The 21,887-nt window shown below is 37.0% G+C and overlaps 1 long non-coding RNA gene across 1 annotated transcript in view; it reads right to left on the bottom strand.

Annotated features, from left to right (window-relative positions):
• Window positions 1-4,657: 4,657 nt before the first annotated feature.
• Window positions 4,658-21,887, bottom strand: part of LOC139075404 (uncharacterized) — a 48,535-nt gene continuing 31,305 nt past the window's right edge. Inside the window, exons 3-5 of the long non-coding RNA XR_011525782.1 lie at window positions 6,136-6,306; window positions 5,046-5,381; window positions 4,658-4,781 (exon numbers count right to left, since the gene is read on the bottom strand). This is a non-coding gene — a long non-coding RNA (uncharacterized lncRNA). The remainder of the gene's footprint in view (window positions 4,782-5,045; window positions 5,382-6,135; window positions 6,307-21,887) is intronic.

Genomic DNA, 21,887 nt, shown 5'->3' with positions numbered 1-21,887 from the left:
CTTTTTCCTACAGTTTATGTTTGGGTAAACATTATTCAAACCAGTTTACCTGCCACTAGTACAGAGGAATCAAAATATAACACAGAACACTGCATTGATAATAAAAGTGTCCTTAGACTTAGATAACAATATTTGAAGAAAAATTATTCTAACTCAATTAGTTGGTTGAGTTTTCCCCAGAAGCTGTAAGCTAAGTTTGTTTTTGTTGGAATATACACAACTTTTAGAAATAGAAAGTTTCATTTGCTTTTATGATTAGATGGAATAACATAGTGTAGTTCCAGCTGTTCATTTGACCACTTTTGTCTTCCTTTCAGGGTAAAGTTTTTTCCAAATACCCCACACCTGTTTTCATAACCATGACATAGTCAGAAAATTTTCTTCTGCTTAACATCCGTTGCTAAGCAGAATACATTTCAGTATGCCAGCTGTAAAATAGTCAATCAAGTAAACATTGCAAGTGTTTGGTAATCTAACAACTTAAATTAACAGCCTTTCTCTGATATCCAGCATTCGATGCTAGGATATTTAACCTGAACACAATCGTGCTTTTTATTGCGTGAGATCAGAGCTGTGATGAAAAAAGTCTGAAATCTCAATATTTCCCACTGTTTCACTGGGGGATTTTTTGACTCTCTTAATCTCTTTATTGGAAGCACTCTGTCATGATGGGCCATGCTCACAAAAGTAGAAAAGATTTTATTAACAGTAGCAAAGGATTCCTCTCAAGTACCAATAGAATAGAAATTGTTTTGTGAAAACCCATTTTCACTTCATTTTACACAAGAAAATGTGAGGTCCAACCCAAGACTCTTAACGTTATCTGATGACTTTTGTTATTCAGTGAGTTGATTTAATTGATTATTCTTGCCAAATCTCAGGCAACATGCTGAGGATGCCTGCCATCTGTAAACTCTGGTTTCAAGGGCTGCCTGGTAAGTGTGGGAGATGGAGACTTGTCAGACATAATTCGTCCTCCCAGCCAGAATGGGAGACATGCAAGGCTTTTGTGTGCGAGTGTTTCTTTGGATACTTACTTCAAATGTGTCTTAAGCCATTTCTGTGCCATAAAACACAAAGTGGACGGTAAGAAGCTGTTCTTCTTACACTGAATCTAAAGAGATACCAACATAGGGATTATTCACTGGGGCAATGCTTATAATAGTGCAGTTTGGGGCTGTGTTTGTTATTGCCTCTATATTTTCCAATGGATTTCACGTGACTGTGATAAAGAAACAGTCTATGATAGCTAAACAAAGGGGTAGTCATTTCAGTTTATATTTGAACTTCCACTCTTCTGGACAAATCAAACAAAGTGGTATCCAGCTGCTTACTTACTCCAACCATAAAACACTGTTTTATGATAGACTTCTGTGCGTATCTATAAATAAATTATATAAACTATTGTAATGTGAGAAAGATGAGGTTTCAGTTGCGTCAGAATCAGGAAATACAGGGTTAGGATTGCCAAAGCAGTTTAAACTTAGCCCCCTCCCCCCCATTATCAGCAATATAATAGTGCCTTTCATTTCATGAACTCATAGTTGGTTAACGTTTGTGTAATAGTAAGAGCATCTGGTTATGGGTGACAGACAAAATGGCAAACCTGGGGAGAAGCATGCTTCCTTAGGATTGTAGCACATTTTAATTCATCATTTTCCACTCACAGTCCCCAAATAGTGCAAGCCTGAGACAGCTGTGAGGGTCCTTCCTTTGAAAGACCTGTCCTGGGACCCACAGTATATCATGCGGGGACAGCCTCTCAGTTTAACCAAATCACTGGACTCAGAGAAAGAAAGCCCTTTGAATAGTAACAAGTCTTTTTTTTAGTAGCATTTATGGGATTATATTTAATCATATAAGAAAAAAACTTGGAAAATAGAAAAAAAAGCATGAAAAGAAAAATAATGTGTTGCATTTTGCTGAATGTCACTCCTACCCTTATGGATGCTTCTGCATTTCTATTTTACAAAATAGACATGCTATTCAAACAGCTTGTAGGCCGCTTCTTTCAGCTGTTAATATTTTATGACCTTTTTTTTACCACAATAAATATTTTTTTACAATGATGGTTTAAGGCTACATATTTCATTGTATGGATGTAAAATCACTTGCTTAACTACTTTCTTATTTTTGGACTTTTTAAAAGACATGCACTATTATAATAAATAAGGCTACATTGTACCAACTTCAATTTTTTTTAGAATAATTTTTTAGAAATAAACTCTTGTGCCTGGGACAAGCAAATTTTTACGGTTTTTGATAGCTATTGTCATATTGTCTTTCAGAAAGTCTATCCTGTACCAATTGAAATTCCAGCACAATATTCCTTTAAATGGAACTGTTTATGGAAATATGTATGCTCAAATTGTACCAAGAAACTTTTTCAATAAATTGAACAGTTGTGCCTAGTCTTACATTACAAATATAGACAATAAAAATGATGAAAACAACATCTAGATGTAGCCTTTTATTCTTATACTGAACGAGGGCAAACTGTTAAAGTTACAGTTTAAGAAGGCACTTAGTTCCTCCACGTTGATGTGATTTTACTCTTCACCTTAATACCCTGATTCTTACGCACTGACAAAAAGGCCCATAACTTGTAAATGTTTCATTGCTGCTGTCAGTGTCATTTCTCGTTTTCTGCACCGAAGGTAGCATATGAAGGAGGTCTCTTCCTTCTTCAAGCTTCCTAAGGCAGTAGAATTGAGGCAAAAGTATGCAATTTGACAAAACTATCCAATGCTCAGTTGGCACGTGGTTGCAGACACAGATGTGAGGCAGGCAGGTGAGTTCTGGCTTCCGTTGTAGAGGGTGCCTTCTCCACCTCATGTAAGTGCTGGTGTGAGGTGGCTGTGGTCTTAATGATGGCCCTCTTTCCCACCCCCCCTTTTCCTCTCTCATTACTTTTCTTCTTCTCTCTTTCTCTTTTATGAGGAAAGAGTGAAAAAACGAAAAAAGGAATGCAATCAATGAGAAAACACTCCAGTGAAGGTAGATGACAAGCAGCTGCTGCCTGGTACCCAAAAATGCACGGATCAGGCCCAGCCTTGTTTTGCTTGTGAGCTCAGATGGAGCACAGCCTTTGGCATAATCACTTTGGGATAATGTTTCTTTTTTTAAACCTTTGAATTTCTGACAAGTGAACAGATAAGGAGGGAAATTCGGTCATATAGTGGCTCAGGGAGGCTGAGTGTGTGTACTCACCAACACGTGCATGCCTCTGTGCATGTTTGCGGAGCTATCTTAAACCTATCAAACATGAAATACAATGATAGGTAGCTAAAATTTCAAAAATATAGAACATAGAAAAAAAGTGCAAAATCTGAGAGATTTTTATGACTGTGATCTCATTATCCCGTTGAAGGTACACGCTGTATTTGCTTCATCTCTTTGGTGGAGAGTACCCGAGACACACAGATTTATAAAATCTAAACCTTTTGATTTTTTAAACCAATGATTCATATTCTGGTTGAGCGCCTGAAGTGACGTCACTATACATTTCTTTCTGAAAAATAGCATTTTATTTCCCTTTGTCTTACATTTCAGCCAAGTCCCCACATCCTTCCCTTTTTATTTACTGTGGTCGGATTCCAACCTATTCACCTGGTAAATGAGGCAAATTTTTCAAGCTTGTAGCAACTGTTTATCTAACTACATTTTAATGGGGTGCACATTGTTGTTGGGTTTTTTGTTGTTGTTTCGGTTTTTTTTTTTTTTGCTGCAGCAGCAATTTAACCCTTACAGTCAGTTGGTCGTGAATTGGTATGCTGCTGTGATTGGTGAACTCCAAAGGTCTAGGCACACACACTCCACACACAAAACCGACAACTCCTTTTGAAAGGAAAGGCTAGGTTTGGGCAGGGAATATCCTGACTCAAGAAAGCCAAATCAATCAAAAGCCAGCAGTTTTCTCAGACTCCATTTCTCTTCATGAAAATTCAGTCTCAGGAAAACACACACACACACACACACACTCATCCCTGCACCTGGGAATCCAAAGCACTCAATAGCCTGAAGCATCATTCCCCAGTGTATGAAATGAAAAGGGCTCCCTCCCGTAAGAACCCGGCACACTCACACCCTGTGTTTTCGTTTCATTGTTGTTTTGGTGGTGGTGCTGGTTGGTTTCTGTTGGACCCCAGGTGCAGAAAGTCAAGTTAATCATATTCAATGCAGAGCTCTCAATCGCCAGTGATCTGCACAAGGCCCCTCGAATTTATGTACCTATTCCTTTTCAGCCCCATTTTCCCCTCCCCAGGTATATAGCCATTCTAGCGTATTTAATGCATATCTTTCATTTGTAAGGGTACTCTACGAGACTTTTGATAAGTCTGTGCTATCCTTCTGTTAAATTTTAAAAGAACCAAAACATCTATTTCTTTTAGCTTTTAAATGTTTCAAAGTGCATCTTGTGCTCCCATTTTTATTTTAAAAAGCCTCTTCCTCCAATGCTATCACTGTTAGAAATTGATTCATCACTCTGGGTGATTTCTCTGTCCAGTCCTAGTCAGCCTGCTACTCTCCCGGAAGGAATCCTGCAGGTCTTTGTTCCTTTGCTCTTCCAGGACTTTACTAAAATACGTTGAAAACTGCACAAATTATTTGCAAGGATACTAATACATGGATGGAGCCAGGAAGTTTCAAACAGGTGTTTCTTAATAAACCAGATCTTTCATGAATTTTTTATTTGCATGTTCTTCCATATCCACTCCCTACCAGGTGTGGTTTGTAGAAGGCACACAGACCGAGGTTGACGTGTAATCTGTGCTAGGTACCTGGGAAAACAGAGAAAATGCATGCTCTTGAATCCCTTCATTCTGTATTAAGATTTAGGACAAAACCTAATTGAGAACAAGTAAAGCAGGATTTAATTAAGAGCCAAATTTCCTAGAACTTAATTGTTTTTTAACTTTAGCAAAATCATTGAGGTTGCTGTGGTCAGAGAAGTCTTCACTATAGGCCTCTCCCCTCTTCTCCGCGAATCCATTATTAACTCTAGTTTACCGATGAGGAAACTGGGACTTAACAGGGGTACTTACCCATGGCCATACAAGTTGTCAGGACTGGAATCTAGATTTTTTTTTAACTCCAAAGCCCATGCACTTAAATGGGTTCTTCAAGAGTTTACTACTATGGTCAAAACTTGGTTTGACACTCTGGTCTGCCTCCATTACTGTGTAATGTGCGTTTACTCAGTACTCTTGGCCCATTCTGTGTGCCGGGTGCTGTGCTGAGCGTTGGAGATGGAGGGATTAGACAGCATAGAGTCTTCTCCAGTGAGCTGATGTTCTGAGCAAAGCAAGCAGGGTATGTACCCATCCAAGTCCAGACATTCTTATTCTGCTGAAGTCTAATAAAGTGCACATCAAGGTTATCTTTAAAGGGGAAAAATATAATAAAGAAGTCTGAAGAACAGTGAACCCAAAATTGAACCCCCTGTTGGTTTATTGCAGCTCCAACTGCTTTTGCTGCAGAATGAGTCTCCCGTTCCTGACTGCAGACTTACCCCTGACTGGTATCTCACGTATTGGACTCAATCTCATAACTTCAGATCAAACATGATATACTAGTACATATTTGTTATCATGATTACCCAAAGTGATTATTTGGATTTAGCGTCCAGTTCCTAATTTTATAGACATAAAAACCGTGATACTAGAATCTACTTCTGATTAAAAGAGAAAGACTTCCTAAGATCCATGTAACCATCTATTTGTTCCACTCTTGGAGAAGCTATTCATTGAAATCCATAAAGAAGCAATGGATTAAAATCAAGAAAGTGCCATTTTTGAAAGTCATTCCCTAGACTTTTGTAGTGGTAGACACTCTAGAACTTATTGCCATAGCCTGTATTCTTTGCCTGTCTCATACCACAAACCAGATCATCCAACATTGTAAGCGGCATCCTAACAAAATAGACATGATATGGAAACAAATACCGGTCAAGAGGCTAACATGGGTCACCTCCAGGTCACTCATCCACATGAGCAGCATTTTATGATTTGGTTCAGTGCTGCCCTGAGGTACATATTAACTTTGACTGAAGCGAATTACTGAAGATTTCCTCAGGAATGAGTCCAAGCAATTTCCTTCTTTTTTCATTTGTAATGTGTTGACATTAATTAGTACCTAATTCCTGGAGTGTGTTCAAGCTTCAGTGATAGACAGAAAGGAATGATTTCTGAGCAGATTAGGCACACAGCCTCCTGGCACGGTTCCAGAGATGGAGGTACAGCCTGGCTGCTCTCAGGAGTGGGTCCTCATCAGACTGGTTTACATTCCTCATTAGGACCCAAAGATCTGAAAAAGAGAACAGGAAATGGTGCTACTTCATAGTAGTAATCACTTTTCCTTAAGAAACTCAAGCTACTCTGGGTTATTGTCTAAGATCTATGAAGAGAAAAAAGGTAGAGTGACTTAATGACCGTGCATGATGACTGAGCAAGCCAGTGTCAAAGGACATCTGATTCCAGGACCCTCTGGGTTTATGTTATTTCAAATTTACATATTTCTTCATGCATCCCTGATCCCATATCTGCACAAGCAGCTTCTATGTTTCAGTGAAAACAAGCATTCTCAAGGATAGCTTCATAACATCAGTTGGACCATATTTAGAATTAAAGTATAAGAAAGCCTGAAAGAGTAGTATGAGATATTTCATGCATATTATGTCTTCAGCTAATAAGGGGAGTCTTCTCCTAGGTCAGAGAGCTGTGATATTACTGTGGCATTACAGACTTTTACGGGAAAATATTATTAAAGGCTGCTGTTTGCCCTCATCCTCGTATGTTAGCATCTTCATTTATAAAACATATTTCATTATTAGAAAGATGGAGATGGAGAATGAACAAACTAATAAATAGCAAACATCAGGGAAGACAACCAAAACTGTCCTTTTAAAAATCAAGTGTGAATACTATACAGATCTTAATAAATAGCACAGTGGTGAGCAGCCTGGAGTAGTAGAAATATACACAGCAACATAAATAGAACAGGGAAACAAGAAAAAATCAACTGACATTTATAATCTGGCTCCATCTGTGAAAATTAAAAATGTAAGCACACAAACCAACAATACACATTTCACAAGAACAAGTACAAAGATACATAGCAAACACATTAGGTTATTTTTTAGAGAAAAGAAGGAAATAGGCATAGAAAATGAGGAAGAAATGGGATAAAGCAATAGAAGGGCTTTCCCAGGACCAGTAATTATAATGAGGTGTGAGCTGAGGAATATGATTAGCTCAACTCTACACCTAAATTAAAAAAATTAAGTCCACATGAATGTTCCAAGCAGGATAGACAGCTTAGAACTGTTGGGTCCCAATTTTCATATCATTCTGTTCTCTGTGATGATATTGCGTGGCCTGTTAACCAGCACAGTACAAACAATCTCCTGGCTATATGTGCTCATGACTATTATTGTTCATAGTATATTCTAAACAGACAAAGCCATTTGATTACAAGAACACTGCAGAGAAATCTATGGGAGACCACAACTCCGCTGTACACATTGCTTCTCAGACGCGATCCAGGAAAAGCATAAACCTTCCTGCAGTAACAGAAGGAAGCAAGTCTTTGAGGACATGTGATTTTCTTGCGTGCTTTGAGCCTTTCGGTTTGTTATTGTCTATTAGAGAAGTATCAGCTAAACTTGATCCACATTCAGGCAAAGGCAAAATTACCTATGCACTTCCCAGCCAAGACACCTAGATTCACTGGTCAGAACACAAATGTTAAAGCAACACACTGACATTTTCAGCAAGACAGTAACTGAACAAATATTCCCTTGCTGCCTTCCTTTTAGCCCACGCTCCGTGAGTGCCCACATTCATACATAGCCTGTAAGAATAGTCTAACATTATGAATAACTTGACCAGAGAAGGGACAAATAGTCATGTTATTAAAGCAAGACTTCACGGCAATTATGAGAATAGAATCTCCTACAAATTAATTTTTAAAACAACTAATGGATATTTTAAGCACCAGTTTTTTGTCATGGTTTTTGTTTTACACAGTTTGCACGAAAGTTTTGATAACTTTAGAAGCCTTCAGATTTTATGAACAAAACGTAATGCTTGTGAATACATACCCAGGGAGACCTCCAGCATGAAGATTCCTTTCAGAGAAAAGCCTGAATATTGAAAATTTAGCAGACCTGGGTTTTAAATAGTTGAGCTTTTCAAGGGGATGGATAATCTATCATAATGGAGCATTAACTTAAAAAGCATACATTTATGGTTCTGTTTTTATGACACCATTATGATCTTTACTCCTAGGATAGTTAGTCTGTGATCAGAGTGTGAAAATACAGCAGAGATCAATGACAAAGAGTTTAGTTGCCAGTTACTTGGGGTTTTCGAGTTATTTGCCATTAGATTTTTAATATAATGAAAAAAGGAGGCTATTATCTATCATCTTCAAAGAAATGTGGGCTGTAGTTCACATAGCTAAAGTAACTTCTAATTACACGAGATTGGATTTGCTTTCTCCATAGTCCATTTCAAATGGAACGAGTCAAAGAATTCATCCATTTCTTTTTTTTCATATCCGTATACTTGTGCCTTCTTCCTGAACAAGATATATGACATGGCTGGGATGCTGTGTGGATCAACCCAGGAACCTGTACAAAGTGAGAGGAAGATAGTCCCAGCATTACCTCCTCTCAGAAGTTGGAAGGTATTTTAGGGTGAGTGGATAAAACTCTGGGCCTTTCTCTTCCTCCTAATAAAATTTGGCATATACAAATTCTTCTCATTTAAATTATTGATTTGTTCCTTTAAATCCTTATCCAAAAAAGGAGCTCTAATTGTACAGTCAATCCAAAAATATTTATTAAGCACTTACAATAGACTAACCATTGTTCTGCTCTCTAGAGGTGTGTTTCAAAAAGTGGGCTTTCCAAATCAACTGTAACTGAGTTACTAAATGTAATGCAAATAAACTGATAACCCCTCCCCAGCCCAGACCAACTAAATTAGAATCTTGGACAGTGGGACCCTAATCTAAATTGTCTAATAGTCTAAATTAGACCCAAGAATCTAAATTGTTAAAAGTATTTCAAATTATTTTGAAAAGCCCAATAAAAAAATTTGTTTGCTGCCATCAAGGCCTTCCTAATAAAAAGATGGGAATGCAGACAGGAAACAGCAGATCTAGACTCATAGTCAATAAAATCTGAGCACTGATTTATGTCACTTCTTGGATAAACCCTTTAATTGATAATGCTCCATTATCTATTCTTCCTTCTTCTGACATGGCAAACCCTGAAACCTTATGTTGAGTTGGGGTGTCATAAAATGTTAGCATCTCTACAATGAATAGAACGTTCTTGCCAGTCCACACTGGACGGGTAGCATGAACAAAAAATACATGTTTGCTGTTTTAAGCCACTAAGATTTGGAAGACAGTTCATCGCTGGAGCAAAATCAGTTTATTCTAACTGACGCAGACACATCTTCCATCTTTTTCCCTATAGGGAAAGTTGTCACCATACATCCTTTACTTCAAAAAAGTGAAAGAGGAAAACCCAGAACAATCAGGCATTCTAAGGACAGAAAACTTCTAAAGAACACTATTATAACTAACAACATTTAGTGACTCTTTCCATATGTTAGACACAGCAGTAAGAGTTCTCCGTGTGAAGATAACTGATAGAGCTTGCCGAACAGAGGGAACAGCAATAGCAAAGACCCTAAGACGGCAATGCGCTCGGCATGTTTGCGGAACAGAAAAAAAGGCCAATGTAGCTAAAGAATATGGAGGGTAGGCGAGACTGGTGAAGGACGAGGGACAGAGGCGGAATCAGAAAATGTGTTAGGGGTCAGATTGCTTAGGCCTTGTGAGCCATGGGAAACGCTTTGGATTTTACTCTAGGTGCAAAGTTTTAAGCAAGAAACTATATGATCTCATTTACATTTCTAAACGATTGCCCTGCCTACCTGGGGGACAGTGGAGAAGAGCTCAAATCATCAAATACAGAAAGAAAAAATTCCCCGTTGAATACCCTTGTGCTTTTTTTACAGTCTTATTTCTTAATAATAGCAGTAAGATCGAAAACTAACTCTCAAAAATGAGGAGATTAAGGAAATAACGTTTTATTTCTGCAGTGCATTGGTTTACATCTATTTAAAAGGATCGTGTAAAAGAACATTAAAATGATGTGAAAGATTTTTAGCAATATCTCACCAAGTGGGAAAAGCTGGTGACAAGACATTGTGCAATGCGATTCCATTTTTGTAAAATACACATATATATGTATGTGTGCATATATATGCACATGTGTCCGTATACGTGTACAGAAATAATCATAATAAAGCATATAATCAAAATGTTAAGGGTGGTTATCTTTGGGTGAAAGGACAATGAGAAATTTTTTTTCTGTTCTCTGAGTTTTCTGATTTGCCTACAACGGGTGTGTAACACTTTTATAGAAAGGCTATTTCCAAAAAATTCTGCTTTCTTGCCTTTATACTTACTTAATATTCTAGTATTAAAAATGAGTAGTGAAGCAGGCATTAAATTATGTTTTTTAACTTTCTCAACCTCTTCCACTTGCTTTCCTTTCCCTAATGAGTCTGGCAGTCCTGATGTGCTGACTCTAAAAAAATATATGTTTGGAAAGATCAGCTTTTCCAGTATCAGAGCAGAGGCACACAAGAGTTTAGAAGCACTCCAGGAGCCTCAAAATCCAAAAGCTCAGATTTCCTTGACTTTAAGTTTTAATGTGTCCAGTCTTAGGTGATGCTGCTCCCAGACATTGTTGATGGATTGAAGAAAGCATCTGTGCAGTGTAGATGGCATTGCCTGTATCTGAAAATAGTTGACAAAATTCACGTGGTTAAATAAATCAGAGAAATGGTAACCAAGGCACAGATGTTTACAATCTTCCTGCACAGTCGTATAAACATAATCTGTCAGGAAAACAATGCCTGCTGGACTGTCTCTCACATTCACACACTTAAATAATTTTTTTAAAAAACTATTTATTGAGCATTTAATATGCACCAAGTCTAATGCTTAACGATTAAATTCAGTTTCTCATTGAATCCTCAAAGGAATCCTATAAACAAGATACTATTATTTTCTCTTGTTAGATTTTGTAGGAAATTGCAGCTCAGAGCTGTTGAGTAACTGATCCAGGGTCAGACACGAAGCCCATAATAATAAGCACTTCATGAACAAGAATGTATGGTTATATTTCAGGCTCATATGTCTACTTATTTAAAATTATACTTGGTTAAAAAAAAAAAAAACACTTTCATCTGCAAACAACCAACAGAACACGACATGATAACTAGTTATAAAACAAACAAGTGACCATGAGTGAAAATATATTCTAGAAAACCTCACTTAAGTATATTTATTTCAATAACCTCTTACATAATTGCCAATTGCTTACAAGAAAGAAACAGAGTTTATTTAAAGCATGAAATTTAGCACTGCTCTTAAAAGCAGCTTTGAATAAAATTTGACAAAAATAATGAAAAACACTAAGGGGGAATTAAAATAACTTTTTAGTTTTACTAAGTAAGGAAAATTGTTTTGATGAGCCAAAAATACTATTTTAACTAGAAATCATATGAGAAGAGCAAAATTAACAAACCGCATTTCTTTTAGACAATTGTGTATTTCCCACCTCCAATAGACAAGATTCTGTCATGGTGGATGATTCTTCCTGAAGACATTACTCCTACACTTCCCTAGCTGTCATTCTTGCTCAGATTGTTGGTTCTTGCTGCAGAAGCTGAAAGCCCTTTTTTTCCACCTTGGCCTTCCATCTCTGACCTTTCAGGTCTTCCTGAAATCAAATTGCCAAATCCTGTTTTCTCTTTGCAGAGCATCTCCTAATCCTCTTAATGTAATTTAGACTGACAGGGCTGAGCTCAATTGTCAATAATATATCTGCGAATGAAAAGAACGTTGGCCAAGGGGCACTCCAAGCAAGTTTCCAATTGGACACACCAGACTAGAGGAGACGCATGCCCATTCCTGGGTGTTGGTGCCACAAGTGCTACCCATGAGCAACTACAACTTGTCCCTGACCTCCAGTGCTGGGTGCTCAGGCTTCTGACTATATGGAGGCAGGTTATTTTTATTAATGATAATAGCTGGTATTTATCAGTTTCTTATTACATGCCAGGCACCTTGCCAAGTGATTTCATGTGACTGTATTGGACTTGTCTAATTAAATTACATATCTATATGCTTTCTGCATTCGGGGAGATTAGTGGGCTTATTCAGTGGCCTAAATGATGATTAAAAACAAAAATGATACTTTGTTCTCATTTCTCTCTAGTTCTCTCACCAATAAGCTTTTACTGAACACCTAGTATATGTTAGGAATTGCACTAAATACAGATCTCACCTTTGTGGAATAACAATTTCTTGGGAGCAGAAACATATAAATAAATATTGTAATGTAAATATACTAAGAAATATGTATGATTCACATACCATAAATTCACCTTTGTAAGATGTACAACTTAGTGATTTTTTGTATATTCACAATGTGCCACCGTCTAACTCTAGAATATTTTCATCATCCCCAAAAAGAAACCCTGTACCATTAGCAGTCATTCCCCATTCCGCTCCCCCTGCCCCAGCCCCTGAAAACCACTAATCTTCTTTCTGTCTCTATGTATTTGCTTATTCTTGACATTTTACATAAATGGAATCATTAAAATAGAAAAGAAATATGTAGAAAGTAATCACATTTAAGGAATGGGGGGTTATTTTAATCTGCTTAAGCAAATTAGTTAAAAGAATCTTCTACCCTACCACTTAATTACTAGAGTTCTGTAACGGGATGGGCTGGAGAAGAATTTCTATCATCTTCAGTCTCTTTGCTACAGAGTCATCTAGAAAGATCCAAATCACATATAGGTGTTAATCACTCTCACTTTCAGTCTAGTATTTGACATCCTGCTCCCAGGCTTGCTCTTTGTCCAAGGTCACCTGCCACTCACACAAATTATGTTTTTGAAGAATATTTATGAATATGTATAAATGATTGCATATACATGAAACATCAAGCAAAAAATTGTATATGAGTTGTAATCCCATACTGGACCAAAAAAAACCCCACTAGATAAACACGTATGTGCAAAGAAAAATATTAGAAGGAAATGTGACACAGTTTTAGAATATTGGAGATTTTATTTTCCTCTATATATCTTTCTATATTGTGTAGTTCTATAAATATAACTATTTAGGAGTTTTGTAATCAGAAAAAGTAAATATTTTATACAAATTAAAATCAAAAGAAGAGTGACTGTAAAAAGTCTGCTTGGTATAATTTATCTCTAATTATTATTTTCCTGAGTTTAGCAATGTAACAGCTTATGAGGTTAAGCAGTATGGCTATATTATTTTCAAGTAATTTCTTTTTGTTGAAAATCCAAAAGAAAACTAAGGGGAGCAGGTTTTATTTAAGTAGAAGTGCCTAAATCTAAGCAGATCCTATTCAGTATCTTGTCATCAGACTTGAGGTCACTCAACAGTGGTCTCTTACTAACTACCTACTAAAGAAAGAAGGAAGAGATAGGTGACAGACAGCTCAGATTGATAGCTTCACATACTCCCCTTATGAAGACTATCATTGTCTTCAAAGTTTTTCTTCTTCTCAACTTCCTTAAAGAGAAGTTTAGAATCTTGCCCCCACACACACATACTGTAAGAAGTCATATTTTTAAAAACACATTTAAAATATAAAAAGTACTGGAGCTGGTGATGGGAACAAGGAACGACTTCAAATGGTCACATGAAATCTTTTTGCAGCAATGGAAGTGTTCTAGAACTCAATTGTAGTGATAGTTGCATAACTCTGTAAGCCTACTAAAAATCATTGAACTATACACTCGAAACAAATAAATTTGATACCTCAATAAAGCTTACAAAATAAAAAGTGTAATTGCATTGGTTACAGGCAAGCATTACTATAGCTTAAGAAAATGTTTGAAGAATTCTGAAAGCTATTAAGCAATCAAGATTATATTGAAAAAGACATCAGACCAGCAGGCCCAGCTTCATGGTTTGGAAGGCCCAGTGCAAAATGAAAATCTAGCACCATTGTTCAAAAATGATTAAGGATTTCAAAATGGGAAAATGGCAACAGAAGAGCATCAAACCAAGCAAAGGGCCTTCCTGAGTGCCAGGCCCTGGGGTTCTGCACAGGTCACATGCCCCTGAAACCAACCATCAAGATTGGAGAAATTCTAGTCTAAAATAGGGAAAGAAGAAGTCTAAAAAGTTTGAGAGATGCTCCAGACAAAGGGTAAATATATCCAAAGAGTGCATAGGGCTTGGTGGTGACCGTGAGGGGAATTGAAGAAGACACATGTAGCAACACAGTTGATCAGCACTTTCTTCTGCTTCTGCTGAACAGTAGTTGAGAGGTAAGAACAGCATTTACTTCTGGACTAAGGTAATGAGTGCAGGAAACAGGGTTGCAGAGGCAGCGGACTGCTTTCGGTCCAGGTTGGTAGCATTTTCCAAGAGCAAGAGGAACCCACAAACTAAATTGACATACCACTTGCCCTCCCCACCTCAGTGGCACAAACTAACCCTCCCTCACAATAACTGGAGAAAGTTGCTCTAACCGGAATCTTCATTCACAAATGGGCAAACAGGAAGTTTAAATACCAATGAGAAATGAACTCACAGGAATAATCATAACATCTGAAAAAAAGAGATAATGAAAGGCAGAAACTCTGCGAATAGAAAAAGGAAAATCTAAGGGAAAATAGAAACCTTTTTTTAAATTAGTTTAATAACATTTGCAAATAAACATAAGGAAAGATCTCATCTAAAAATATAGACAAAATAGCTGTTTATGGAATAAAAGCATCTACAGATTTTGTGTTTTTCAAACACTACGACTTTCATTTTCAGTCTATTAAGAGAATGTTTTGATAGATAGTTTTAGTTTTAATGTATTTTGATTTATCAATCTTTCCCATTATGGTTAGTAGTTTTTACATCATGTTTAAGAAATCTTTGATTATCCTGAGGTCGTAAAGATACTGCTGTATGTTATCTTGCAGATACCTTGTTTTTCCACCTTTCACATTCATAATTACAATCCACCTGGAATTACTTTGTGTGCTGAGCAGGGTGGGGAGGAGGGGAAGTTGTCAAGTTCCTGCCCTCTCCCAATACAATTACTAAATATACTCAGCACCATTAATTGAAAGGATTGTTCTTTTCCCATTGCTCTTCAGTGCCACCTGTGTCACATATCAACCATATATGAGTCTGTTTCTGGGTTTTCTGTTTATTTCCATTGGGCTTTTGGACAATATCAGTGTCTTAATTGTTCTAACTTCATATTAAGCCTTGCTAGTCAGTAGAGCATATCTCTCAACTTTGTTCTTAAGGATTTCCTTGCCTACTTTTGGCCCTCTGAATCTCCATATAAATTTTAGAATCAGCTTTTTAATTTCCACAGAGTAAAAATGCTGAGATTTTAAGTGGAAATGCATTGAATCTATAGATTAATTTGGGGAAAATTGACATCTTTAAAATGTGAACTCTTTTCATCAGTGAATGTGTACATCTCTCCATTTATTTAAATCTTCTATAATTACCTCAACAATGTTTTATAGTTTTCTTTCTTGAGGATTTGCCTAAGTACATGATACTTTTGATGCTATTTACAACTGGCATTTTTTAATCTTTTTTAATATTTAAATTTTATAGTCCTTGTTGATATATAGAAATAAAATTAATCTTTATATTGACCATATCTGTAGTCTCTTGGGGTTTTCTACATGCAGAAATTTGTCATCTGCTAATAGTGACAGTTTTATTTATTCTTTTCCAATCATACTTTTTTTCCTACTTCATTGCTCTGGCTAGAGCTACAGTCAGTATAATGTTGAATAAAAGTGGTGAGTGCAAGAATTCTTGTCTCATTCCTGATCCCAAACATTTTATAGAATATGCCTCAGTCAACTTTAGCAAATTATATTATATGGCTTTCCAAAGTGGTTTTATGATTTTATACTTCCAACAGCAGTGCAATAGTTCCAGTGGGAATATTAAGCATCTATATGTATTAAGACTTCTAATAGCCTGTTTTAAGAATTTCTCCATTCTCCCTTCCATCGCAAAATTCAACCACTGGAAGAAAGAAAACAAAGCCATTGTGGAGATTTGCTTATGAGAATGAAGTGAGAATGGAGAGGTTTGAAGAGAGGGGTGGGGTTGTGCAGAAAGAGAGATCCAGGAGGTATTTGGGTTACTCCATATTCTTCTGTAGTGTTATACTCTTTATATCATTGGTATATTTTTGTGTGTTATTTGTGTATTGTTTTTGACTTCCTAGGAAAACATAGAAAGGTAAGATAAAAATAGTATTTCAGAAGAGTGATGCTAGCATCATGGCAGAGTGAGCTGTTCCCTTAATCTCTTTGCTCTAACTTACAACTAAATGGACATCCATTAACCAGCAGAGGATTCCCTGCATAGCACAACAGTACATCTGAGAGATCCACACAGCATTCAGCTGAAGGTGGGTGGACTGGATCTCTGGGAGGCAGCAGAATGAGGTGAGTGCACCCCCTCTCTCCCTGGCAATAGCGAGCCAGGTCACAGATCCTCACACAGTGACCAGCATGACTGTAAGAGGAGGCAGGGACAGACTGGCCTGTGCAAACACTTTCAGAGTTGCAGCCCAGCCCACAGGAGTGCCCACCATGTTGCAGTAGTCCTGCCAGTGAGAATGCTCTACATTGAGTGATGTTGGCTCAGACCCTGTGAAGGTACCCGCCTGCAAGTGCAGCACAGGAGAGAAAGCACACCACCCACTCAGAAGACACCACAGCCCACAGAGCACAGCAGCCCACAGGATCCACCAAGTAGCATCTCAGCACATGGGCACCCCTCCCTGCTAGCACAGCACAGGTAAGAAGTACCCTGCCTGCTCAGAAGGCACCCCACTCATGGAGCACAGCAGCCCATAGGACCCCCCATGTGGCAGTTCAGTTCCCGTGTAGGTGCCCCTCCCGCCAGGAGTGCAGCAGCTAAGCTGGTCCCCTGTTGAGCACAGACACCTCATCTATGGTACTTGACCTGCCACCCACTGCAGAGGCCCTGCCCATGTGAGCACAACTTGCAGAGCAGCTGGGGCCAGCCCTCATGAATGCAGAGTAGCCCCAACCACACAACTTCCAGAAGATGAGGCAGGATCAGAAAACAGCTCCTGCTCCCCCCTAGCAGTGGCAGGTGGAATCTGTGACCTGATACTACCAGAAATGCACTGGCAAAGAATCAATTCATTAAATACCATGAAGAACTACAGTAACAATTCAGGGCAGAAAGAAAATGACACATCTCCATTAATCAATGCTGAAGTCACAGGAATTTACAATCTAAATGACAGAGATTTCAAAATAGTTGTCATAAACAAACTCAACGAGTTATAAGAAAACTCAGAAAGACAGTTCAATGAGCTCAGGAATAAAATTAATGAGCAGAAGGAATACTTCACCAAGGAGTTGAAACTCTAAAAAAACCCACACAGAAATTCTGGATATGAAGAACACAGTGATTGAGATAAAAAATAATCTAGAAACCATAAAAAATAGAGCTTATGTTATGGAGGACAGAATTGATGAATTAGAGGACAGAAATATAGAAATGCTTTAGGTAGAAGAGGAGAGAGAACTAAGATTTTTTAAAAATGAAGAAATTCTTTGAGAAATATCTGACTCAATTAGGAAAAGTAATATAAGGATTATAGGTATTACAGAGGGATAAAGGAGCAGAGAGCTTGTTCAAAGAAATAATAGCTGAGAACTTCCCAAACCTGGGGAAGGAACTGGACTTACATGTACATGAAGCCAATAGAACTCTTAATTACATCAGTACTAAAAGACCTTCTGCAAAGCAAATAATAGTACAACTGGCAAAAATAAATGACAAAGAAAAAATATTAAGGGCAGCAAAGCAGAAGAAAATAACTACAAAGGAAACCCTATCAGGCTTTCAGTAGATTCCACATCAGAAACCTTACAGGCTAGGAGGAGAGAGTGGAATAATATACTCAAAATACTGAAAGACAAAAGCTTTCAGCCAAGAATAATCTATCCAATGAAACTATCCTTCAGACACGATGGAGAAATCAAATCTTTCTCAGATAAACAAAATTTGAGGGAATTGATCACCACTAGACCTCCCTTACAAGAAATGATGAAGGAAGACCTCCTACCTGAAACAAAAAGGCAAAGGTTTACAAAGCTTTGAGCAAGGAGATAAAGAGACAAAATCAGAAAATTGCAGTTGTCTATCAGAACAGTTTGACAAATGCTTAATTATAACATAAAAGGTAAAGGGAAGGAAAGCATAAAAAATAACTATGAACACTTCAATCTATATCACAACACAAAACAGAATAATTTGTGACAACAATAATTCAGAGGGGGAACAGGAAATGGAGGGAACCTGCTTAGGCTAATGTATGAGATCTTTTATACAAACCTCATGGTAACCACTAAACAAAGAATCAGAATAGAGCCACAAATCATAAATAAAGAGAAAATGGAGACAACCATCACGGAAAACTACCAAACTGAAATGGCAGTCAGAAATACAAGGAAAGAAAAATATTGGAAATATAGAACAACAAAAAAACAAGAGATAAAATGGCAATGTTAAGCCATCATATATGCTAATAATTACTCTATATGTAAATGGATTGAATTCTCCAATAAAAAGACAGAGTGGATGGATGGATTGAAAAAACAAGACCCAACAATATGCTGCCTCGAGGAAACACACCTCAGCTCTAAAGACAAACATAGACTCAGAGTGAAGGGATGTAAGATGATACTACAAGCAAATGACAAACAAAAGAAAGCAGATGTTGCCATACTTATATCACACAAAGCAGACTTCAAGATAAAAAAGAGAACGAGAGAAAAAGAGAGGCAGTATGTCACGATAAAAGGAACATTTCACCAAAAGGAAATAACACTTATGAATATATATGCACCTAACACAGGAGCATCAAAGTATGTAAAACAACTACTAACAGACCTAAACGGAGAAAGTGACAGCAACACAATAATAGTAGGGGATCTCGACATCCCACTTACATCAATGGACAGATCACCCAGAAAGAAAGTCAACAAGGAACAGTGGCCTTAAACGAAGCAATAGATGAGATAAACTTAATAGGTATATAGAGAAAATTCCATCCAAAAACAGCAGAATACACATTCTTCTGAAGTGCACATGGAACATTCTCAAAGATAGACCATATGTTGGTAAAAAAGGCAAGCCTCGATAAATTTAAGAAGATTGAAATCATATCAAGCATCTTTTCCAATGACAATGCTATGAAACTAGAAATCGACTACAAGAAAAAAGCTAGGAAATCCACAAATACGTGGAGACAAAACAAAATGCTACTGAACAACCATTGGATCAATGGAGAAATCAAAAAATGCCTGGAGGCAAACGAAAATGAAAGTACAACATACCAATTCTTATCAGATACAGCAAAAGGAGTTCTAACCGGGAAATTTATAGCAATATGGGCCCACCTCAACAAACAAGAAAAATTTGAAATAAGTAATCTTAAACCACACCTAACAGAACTAGGAAAAGAAGAATAAACAAAGTCCAAAGTCAGCAGAAGGAGGGAAATAGTAAAAATTAGAGCAGAAATAAATGAAATAGAGACTTAAAAACAACAATAGAAAGAATCACTGAAACTAAGAACTGTTTCTTTGAGAAGATAAACAAAATTGAAAAGCCCTTAGCCAGACTTACTAAGAGAAAAAGAGAAAAGGCTCAAATAAATAAAATTAAACATTAAAGAGGAGAAATTACAACAGATACCACAGAAATACAAAGGATTGTAAGAGAATACTATGAAAAACTATATGCCCACAAATTGGATAACCTAGAAGAAACGTTTAAATTCTTAGATTCATACGACCTCCCAAAATTGAATCAAGAAGAAATATAGAATCTGAATAGACCAATCACAAGTAGAGAGATTGAAACAGTAATCAAAACCTCCCAAAAAACAAAAGTCTGGGACCAAATGTCTTCTCTGGAGAATTCTACCAAACATTCAAAGAAGATTTAACACCTATCTTTCTCAAACTGTTCCAAAACATTGAAGAAGATGGAACGCTTCCTACTCATTCTGTGAGGCCAACACTACCCTGATACCAAAACCAGACAAGGACACACAAAGAAGGAAAATTACAGGCCAATATCACTGATGAACATCAATGCAAAAATCCTCAACAAAATATTGGCAAACTGAATACAGCAATACACTAAAAGGATCATACACCATGATCGAGTGGGATTTATTCCAGGGATGTAGGGATGGTTCAACAAGCACAAATCAATCAATATGATATACTACAATAACAAAATGAGGAATAAAAATCGCAAGAGCATCTCGATAGATGCGGAGAAAGCATGTGACAAGATCCAACATCCATTTATGATAAAAAGCATTCTCAATAAAATGGGTATAGAAGGAAAGTACCTCAACATAATAAAGGCCATATATGACAAACCCACAGCCAAAATCATACTTAATGGTGAAAATCTGAAATCATCCCTCTGAGAACAGGCACAAGACAAAGGTGCCCACTCTTTGCCACTCCTGTCCTACTTAGTACTGGAGATTTTGACCAGAGCAATTAGGAGAGAAAAAAAAATAAAAGCTATCCAAATTGGAAAGAAGAAGTGAAACTCTCACTGTTTGCACATGATAGGATCCTATATATAGAAAACTGTAAAAAATATACCGGAAAACTACTAGAAATAATCAACAACTACAGCAAAGTTGCAGGGTACAAAATCAACTTACAAAAATCAATTGCATTTCTGTACACTGAGAATGAACTCACAGAAAGAGAAGTCAAGAATACAATCCCATTTACAATCACACCAAAATGAATAAGATATCTAGGAAAAAATTTAACCGAGGAAGTTAAAGACTTATACCCTGAAAACTATAAGACGTGATTGATATAAACTGAAGAAGACATAAAGACATGGAAAGATATTCTATGCTCATGGATTGGAAGAATAAATAATGAATGGATAAGGAAGATGTGGTATATATATATGTATGTATGTATATATAGTGGAATACTACTCAGGCATAAGAAAGGACAAAATCCCTCCATTTGCAACAACATGGATGGAACTTGAGGATATTATGTTAAGTGAAATAAGCCAGACAGAGAAAGACAAACACAGTATGATTTTACTCATATGTGGAAGATAAACAAACGTATGGATAAAGAGAACAGATTACCAGGTTACCAGAAGGGAAGGAGGTGGGTAGGTGGATGAAAGGGGGTAAAAGGGCACATATGTACTGTGACAGATAAAACCCAGAGTATTGGTGGTGAGCACGATGCAGTCTATACAGAAACTGAGAAATAATAATGCACACCTGAAATTATGCAATGTTATAAATCAATATGATCTCAATAAAATAATTGGGAAAAAACATAGTAATTCAAATGAACAAATGAGAAGACATTAAAATTACTTAACTGTACACGTTAAAAATGCATCTTTATTTTTACTTCACAGGATCTTGGCTAATGATACACAAAGAAAACCAAAGTGCAGGTATGTTCCCCACAAATCTGGGTAGGATTGCATCCTCCACCAGACCTCGTAGTCAGGGGCTTTCCCTCATACTCCAGAGAGGCTTGTGTCAGGACAATATATGAAGAGGAACAGATCTTCACAAACTTACAACTCATTTGAAGTTTTTATTTTAGCTTTTTTCCAAAATATTTGGTTATCCAAATATGGGTTTTATAACGTTAAATAATTATCTGGATCTGAATGTTTGTTCAAAAAAATCTGATTTTCTTTCCAACTAAAAT

This window comes from Equus przewalskii, chromosome 13, assembly GCF_037783145.1.
Source record: "Equus przewalskii isolate Varuska chromosome 13, EquPr2, whole genome shotgun sequence".
NCBI lineage: Eukaryota > Metazoa > Chordata > Mammalia > Perissodactyla > Equidae > Equus > Equus przewalskii.
This window is presented reverse-complemented; position numbering and strand designations above follow the sequence as displayed.